At 36.7% G+C, this 7,945-nt stretch overlaps 1 long non-coding RNA gene across 2 annotated transcripts; it reads right to left on the bottom strand.

The window, feature by feature from the left end:
* Positions 1–614: 614 nt before the first annotated feature.
* Positions 615–2,957, bottom strand: LOC127119357 (uncharacterized). Of its 2 annotated transcripts, XR_007802763.1 has the most exons (5): positions 2,648–2,957; positions 2,450–2,555; positions 2,240–2,345; positions 1,562–2,134; positions 615–1,491 (listed from the first exon to the last, which is right to left on the bottom strand). It is a non-coding gene; the product is annotated as an uncharacterized LOC127119357 (long non-coding RNA). The 2 variants fall into 2 exon arrangements; XR_007802762.1 differs by having other exon boundaries at positions 1,562–2,345.
* Positions 2,958–7,945: the final 4,988 nt, after the last annotated feature.

The following is a 7,945-nucleotide window of genomic DNA, read 5'->3' as shown; positions in this document are numbered from 1 at the left end:
TCAAATAAGCACTTTTGGGCATCTAACAATTATAAAATGGATTCTAATTATTTGACTTTTTAATTTTCAATTTGATTTTAATTTCAAATTAAGTCTAATTCCAAATTTCAATTTAATCTTAATTGTGTTTTTACTAATGATTCAAACTCTAACTGATTTTAATTTCCAAATAAATGTTAGAATTGATATCAAAGTAATTTTAACAAATTATAGATTAATTTGATTTTAATTGGTTTTATTGGTTTTTTTTATATTTTAAATTGACATTTAGATTAGTCTTGGATTATTTCTAAAAATCCATATCCATTTTTATAACCAAACATCCATTTCATAAACCAAGGTCTCGCCATTCTTATTACATTTTACAAACACTGCAACCAAGTTCAAATTACAATCACAAATTCATTATATTTCAAAATTACATACCATTTAACCAAATTCAAATCAAATCAAGTTTCAACCAAATTTTCATTCATTCATTAATACCATACATTCAAAATCATATTCAACCATACATTCATATCTAGGCCATTTCATAACCATGAACCAAATTGCAACATACATATCTACATAAACCATACATTAAACCATTGCAACATAAGCAAAATTCCACATGTGACCTACAAGCTTCAATTCCAAGTCAGCACCAATATCCAATTCTATGAGCTCGAAGCAAACTCCAAGACAAACATTGAATTTGAATCCCACGAGCACTCGAGTCAAAGGATCCATCATATACTCTAACAAACCATATCCAAGCCAAGCAACCAATGGAAAGAACTTCAAGCATACCTGCAAATAATGAGCAATTCATAACCAATATGAGAACTCAGTTCAAAAACCTAATAAATTCCATTTCCATACTCTAAATAACAGAACTTTCCAATTCCACTCAACTTCAATCTTCAATCCACCGCACCTCACTCTAACTCAATTCAACACTTCTAATTTCTAACCAAATTTTAAACTAATCAACTTCATGACAACTCACAACAATTTCATAACAAATTTCTAACATCCATACAATTTACAAGCATTTCAAAAAAAAAACCACTCCAACAATGACACATCCCAAGTTCATTATAAGCCAAACCTCCCTAACAGCCATCCAAAACTGAGTTCAAAACCAAAACCAGACGCACCGTCACATTACAAGCATAAATCGATTGCACCGTTGTTTTAAAATACTAAGTCAATTGCTTTACAAAAAATTACAACCATACTTAAAACCAACATAATCATACAAATGGACCTGGTTAATTCTAAAATTTTTTGTTCCAAGCATGAGATACTAGGGAGACTTCGAATAACTTCCCAAAGGCTTTTTCGCACAAGACACCTTCTAGCAGGAGGCGATAATGCACCAGATTATACATCCAAAAGTCAGTTCCATTTAAGAATGCAGGAAGAGGTTGTCAAAAAACCAGACCTATCAAAACAGAGCCATTCAGGATGCTGCCGTGATTCACGTTATCTTACCCAACTGTGAACCTGCAGAGCAACAATTGACGGCATTAAAGAACTATGACAGATGCAAAAATAGCAAAAGCAACTCTGTTACCACAAGGAACATCTTCAACAGTCCAGCCTGCATTACCGTCCAAGTCAAAAGTCCACAAGCTAAACAAACATGCCCTATAGTTTGTTTTGAGGAATCAGACCTGCAACCAGAGGATTGAACCAAGTGATTTATAAAGGGACTTACAAATAAACACAAAAGGCCAAATTCCATAAGTCCATACAATGCAGTAACACTTCAAGCAGTTTAGCAACAAGTCAAACAGTCATAGCAAGCCATAAGCCATAATCACCATCAAACCAACTCAAACTTCCATGGCATTCAGAAATCAACAACATACCATACATGTGCATACAACAAATAATTCCATCACTAGCAGTTCAAGCTAATTACACAGCAACAACAACAATAACAGACCATAACAGGCCCTTTCTGCTACAAGATCAACTCAAACTTGTTCTAAATATTATCCCTGCATAACACATTCTTCAAGCAGCTGCAAGCAACCTACAGCATAAGCAAGGCGCACAAATCGTGAGCAACACAATGGAAATGCAACCTACACTTCATAGGATCAAACCATCATCAAACCTAAATTGAAGCATCACGTTCAATCTGCAATAGCAAAAAGGATCAATAAAAACAAATGAGCTAAAGAATTATTCCCCAAATCCAAACTGCTTACTCCACGGATGAATAATCGAACCAGAAAGTGCGAACCCTTTTTTACAACAAGTCACTACAGTAGAAAATACATCAATGAAGAAATTCACTTTACAAGTTTTTGTCCCAATGGAGTGGTCGCTGCTACCAATGAAGAAATTCACTGCAGTAAAAAATACATCAACTCGGTAAGACGGTAAAAGTTGACAAATAGCCCAAAACGGAATTGAGACAAAGTAGAGGAAGAAGATACACTGTTCACATTACCATTCCAGAACAAGCATCAAAGAGGCAATCCAAACTGAGCACACCAAAAGGGTTTCGCAGAGATACCTGTTTTGATCTGCATAGGCCAACCCTAAACCCTAATCTACTGGATATAAAAGGTGAGAGAGGAGAATCAGGGAGGGGAGGCTGAAAAATATCATAAACGAAACCCTAATCCCAAAAACGGCAGAAAAAAACCTGGATTGAAGAGGCGAAGAAGGAAGATTTAAGCTTCACCGTCGCCGTCGTCACCGCCGAAGGTGAGCCTCCTTATTTGTTTCTCCTTAAAGCCATGGATTCTTGCATGTTCAAAGTGAGAGAGGGAAGCGCGAGCGATTGAGAGAGGTGCGAAGGTTTTAGAGTGAGAGAGATTGAGGGAACGAGCGTCTGAGAGAGAGAGGCGCGAAGGACAGGAGATGAGCGATCGAGAGGACGAGTGAGAGTGAGGTCTTCGTGAGGTAGAGATTGAGTTTCTGGTTTTTCACTGTGCATTTCTCTCACGTTCCCAGTATTCTTTTATTTATTTTTCTTACAGAACACAAACATTTAAACCATATTAAAAACTTAATACGTTTAGTATTCTTTTTTTATATTAAATAGTGTATATTAGTGTATTGCTTTTGTTTTCCCAATCCATAATTCCTTGGAAACCCAACAGCCAGGCGGCTAGGATTTATTTTCTTGGATTCTTCCACTGTTAATTGGTAGTCCAACAGACTATTTTAGTTTAGTTTTATTTTTAATTTTAATTTTAATATATTTTGGTTTACTTATTCAAATTAGTATTAAGATAGCCAATGACCATAAGTGGTCTAGTGGAGAGAGAGTAGTTTCATTGCCTTTAGTGGAGTGGGTTCGATACTTCGGGATACCAAATCTTCATGCTTTTTTTTATGCTTACTATTTTATTTAATTTCTTTTTCTATATAGTATCTTGCTATTTATTTTACTTTTATATTTTTATTAATTTAATTCGATTGTTATTTAGTGGTTTGTATTTTTAAATGTTTACCTTTTAGATTTAGTTAGTGGTTGAATTTCCGATATTGCTTTTTATTTAATTAGTCGATTTTTGTGTGTTAACTAATTTAGTTAGGTTATTAGTACCCATGTCCATATTTATACACATGTAAATAATCACATTCCACATTCAATTTCATTTCCTCATCACCTTCAAATACAATTTCAAGCCTTTCATCCATTAACACTCTAATATTCAAATCTTTTTTTTCTAAATAAAACGTGAAGAAAAAGATTATTCTGGATGGAATGTCCAGTTATAATCCCGAATATTAGGCTCAAGCTGTAAGAGCTTGCAAGCCGTAAATATTCGTCTTCTCTTCCACACTCTAATATTCAAATCTTTTTCTAAGTAAAACATGAAGAAAAAGATTATCCTGGATGGAATATCCAGTTATAATCCCGAATATTAGGCTCAAGCTGTAAGAGCTTGCAAGCCGTAAATATTCGTCTTCTCTTCCACACTCTAATGTTCAAATCTTTTTCTAAATAAAACGTGAAGAAAAAGATTATCCTGGATGGAATATCCAGTTATAATCCCGAATATTAGGCTCAAGCTGTAAGAGCTTGCAAGCCATAAATATTCGTCTTCCCTCCAAAACATTCGTAAATATTCGAATCATTTTCTTAGCAATACTTGAAAGAAACAGACTGCCTGGGTGGAATGTCCAGACGTAGTCCCGAGTACTAGACCCAAGCTGTAAGAGCTTGCAAGTCATAAGTACTCGTCTTTCAAACTCGAAAACACTTGATTCCTACCTTAATACTTTTTCAATAAAGCTGGAAATGGAACATGGTGTATACCGTGCACTCCTGAGAATAAGATTCGAGGCGGATGCCTCGCCTATCTTAACTCTCGCCATCGTCTAAAATTGTCAATGCGGTTTCTTCAAACCCTTTCTCAATCAAACCTAAAAATACTGAATCTCTATTAAACACTTTTGCCAATAAAGATGGAAATGGAACATGGTGTATACCGTGCACTCCTGAGACTAGGATTCGAGATGGATATCTCGCTCATCCAAGTTCTCGCCATCACTCAAAATACATCCAACCAATCAAATTCTTTCTCGCCGCCGTGCGATTAATCAAGGAACCTTTTTCATAAATGAAAGATATATTATCTTAAGTGATACAAAACAATGTTTCGGCCACGATTGTTGAGTCAAGATAAGTGACGCTTTTCCGAATGTAGATTTATAAATCCGTTCGATGTGTGGTGTGCGTCCACTCCTCATCTGTTTTGGGTAAAACAATGTTTTCGTCGATTAATATAGTATAACCTTCGCTAAAATCTACCAACAAACAAACATTCTTCTACCCAGAACTACGTAAGCCTTGATTTCTCTTTTGAGATACGTAGGAGCAGGATTCGTAAATCTTGTCAGGACCACTAATAAAAAACTTAGGTTTAGTCCTTCGTCAAAAATCCAAAAACATTCTCTTCTCATCCTTTCTTTCTTTCCCATCTAATAATTCGAAAAGCCTAATATTTCAACTAACACTAACGCACACAACTAACCTAATGGTTCCCGTTGAGTACAACGGACGTGAGGGGTGCTAATACCTTCCCCTTGCGTAATCGACTCCTGAACCCTGACACTGGTTGCGATGACCATATCTTATCCTTTCTTTTAGGGGTTTTATAGATATTTTCCCTTTCCCATTTTTGGGAATAAATAAAGTTCGGTGGCGACTCTGTTCAGTTCATCATTGCGAGCGTGCAATCGCGCTTCGCTTTAAGGTCGTATCCCCATTTTTTCGAGGTGCGACAGATGGAGACTCTGCTGGGGACACCCCATCCCTAAGTGAGTCAGGCCTAGTTAGGATGTTTGTGTGCCTTTATTTGTTTACCTATGTGGTTTTTCTTTATTATTTTTTACTATCTTTATTGTCATATTGATATGAATCTGTTGTATTGGTTCGATTATGGTTTGGTACTTGGATACTCTGATTGCAAACCTTGTGGGAAAGACTTTTTACCCGAGTCTCGAGTGAAAACATAAGATAGGACGAGGTTGAGTAGTGTGGGTCCACGAGATGTATTTCTCGTTGGGTCGATACGAGAACCTTACTTAGAGTAGATTCTTGAGAAGATGTTGTCGCTCGGCAAGTAAGTTGCCGTAAGCTTCGATATTTTCTTTGGGATCCATGACTTTGAGAACCATTTGTAGAACCTTAGTTCTTTGTCCAACTAGGTAAGATGGTTGCGCAGTGTGGGTCTGCGAGATGAATTTCTCGTTGGATCGATGCGAGAACCTCACTTAGAGTAGATTCTTTAGATGGAGTTGATGCCCGACAAGTAAGTTGCCGCAGGTAGCAAACAGTCTAATGGATCCATGACTCTAGGAACTTTTTTTTAAAGAACCTTAAATCATACCTGGTGAGAACCTTGTTCTATGTAAAGCAATCAGACTTATCCATACCTTAAGCCTATTGAACCTATACAAAAAAATGCATCACATTCATACATTGCATCAACATCATAAAAAGCAAGCTCTTAGTTGTCTCTTATTTGTTTCAGGAATTGAGAACTTGAAAATGACAACTTCAAGGAGACACACTTTCACGCTTAAGTACAAGGAACCTAAGTTGGACAGTCTGAATGGTTTGATCTCTGATTTGACTCTCAGCAGACGTGATGAGTTCGAAAAAAACTATGGGAGAATTTTGAGCCTTCTAACTAAGAAAGTTGACTATGGAATTATCGGCTCTTTGGCACAATATTATGATCCACCTCTACGCTGTTTCACATTCGCTGATTTCCAGCTAGCTCCTACTTTGGAAGAAGTTGAGAGAATCGTGGGTCTCAAATTGAAAGATTTTAATCCATTTCCAAAGCTCGAAGAAGATATGGGCCCAAAGAAGATAGCTTCAGCCCTAAGTATCAATGTCCCGACTGTTCGAGACAATTGGGTTGAAAAAGGGGGCTGCGAAGGTTTTGCCGCGATGTTTTTGGAAGATTTAGCTCTAAAGTTCAAGAAAAGTGGAAATTGGAATGTATTTTATGTTGTGTTGGCTTTATTGGTCCATGGGATTGTGCTCTTCCCAAATGTTGAAAAATTTGTGGATCAAGTAGCCATAGAAGTGTTTCTCTCTGGCAATCTGTAGCACCTCAAATTTGCACCTACCTTTTGTACATACATTCTCATATTAGGTCATTAACATAACATAGTCCATTGCATAGCATTGCATTGTCCTTTGCCCAAGTGCAAGTCCTCTGACAAAATTAGGTCAACTGATCAGGAGAATCACTCAAACAAGCAAGCAAATGCATTTCTCAAGGAAGCAAGGCCCTAGGGATGGTCCAGCATGTTCACATGACCTAGGGGTCCTTTTGAAGTGGTTTGGTCAAGGATTGGGTGCTCAGAAGTCATCAGTCATTGTTCAGTCCACTAGAAACCCTAGAAATTCAACTGTGGTCAACTGTGCTTGAAATCAAGGATTTGAAGGTGGGAGATGGTTTGAAAGGCTTCATTCATGTCCATACAAGTCTCATTTGACATTTCAAAGATCAAGATTGGAGAAAATAAAGTCAGATCAAAAGTTTCCAAAAATAGCAGGTGACTTGTAATTGGAAACTGCCAAAAATAGAAAGTTTTTCTCCTCAAATTTACATCATCATACAAGCTTCAAATGAAATTTTGTCCAACATGAAAGTTGAAGATCTTGCTCTCACCTTTCCAAAAAGTCCAAGAACACTCATCTCTCATTTATGGTTGGCAAGTTATGATCAAATCATTTTCAGAAATTTTTGAACTTCAAAGTGGCATATCTTCCAAACCATTTGGCCAAATTGGGTGGGGTTTTTTGCTACAAGTCATATTTGATGTGCTCTATCCAAATATTTCATCACAATTCACCAAAAATCTTTCATTCAAAATGGCCTTTTTCCAAGTGCATGAATTAAAAAAGGGGTGAGTTGAAAAATGGACTTTCAAATAAATCATTTCCAATGCATTATACCAATTACAATTGTTCAGAAATCATATTTTGGATTTGCTTAAGCCCAATTTCGTGCATTAACATGCACCCCATGCAATTTGGTTGGTTTTTAGTAAAATGACCAAAACACTTCATTTAAGCTAAATTGGATTACCACTTCATTAGCCAAACTTAAGCATTACTAATCAGAGTACATAGTGCACATTTTCAGTCTGAAAACCCTAGCCACAACACAAAAACCAGATCAAAAAACTTCATTTGCTCTAAAACTCTCATTTCCTTACTCTGAATTTTTTCTGAAAAACTGTCAAAGAACCCGTGTTCTTGAGCTTTGGTCCATCATTCACCAACATTTGTTAAGCCTTTGCAAGCACCAAAACACAACTGTAAAGCCATTCCTAACACTGTTGCATTAGAGCTTCTCACATGGCAGCTTTGGATTTGAATACAACCAAGCAAGATTGAGCCACGATTCACCACCCATTCCTCATTTGGGACATCATTGGACTCCTGTTTCGTGCATACACGGCC

The sequence above is a fragment of the Lathyrus oleraceus genome, chromosome 2 (genome assembly GCF_024323335.1).
Source record: "Lathyrus oleraceus cultivar Zhongwan6 chromosome 2, CAAS_Psat_ZW6_1.0, whole genome shotgun sequence".
Taxonomy (NCBI): Eukaryota; Viridiplantae; Streptophyta; class Magnoliopsida; order Fabales; family Fabaceae; genus Lathyrus; species Lathyrus oleraceus.
The sequence above is the reverse complement of the archived record's forward strand: the minus strand, read 5'-3'. Positions and strand labels throughout refer to the sequence as shown.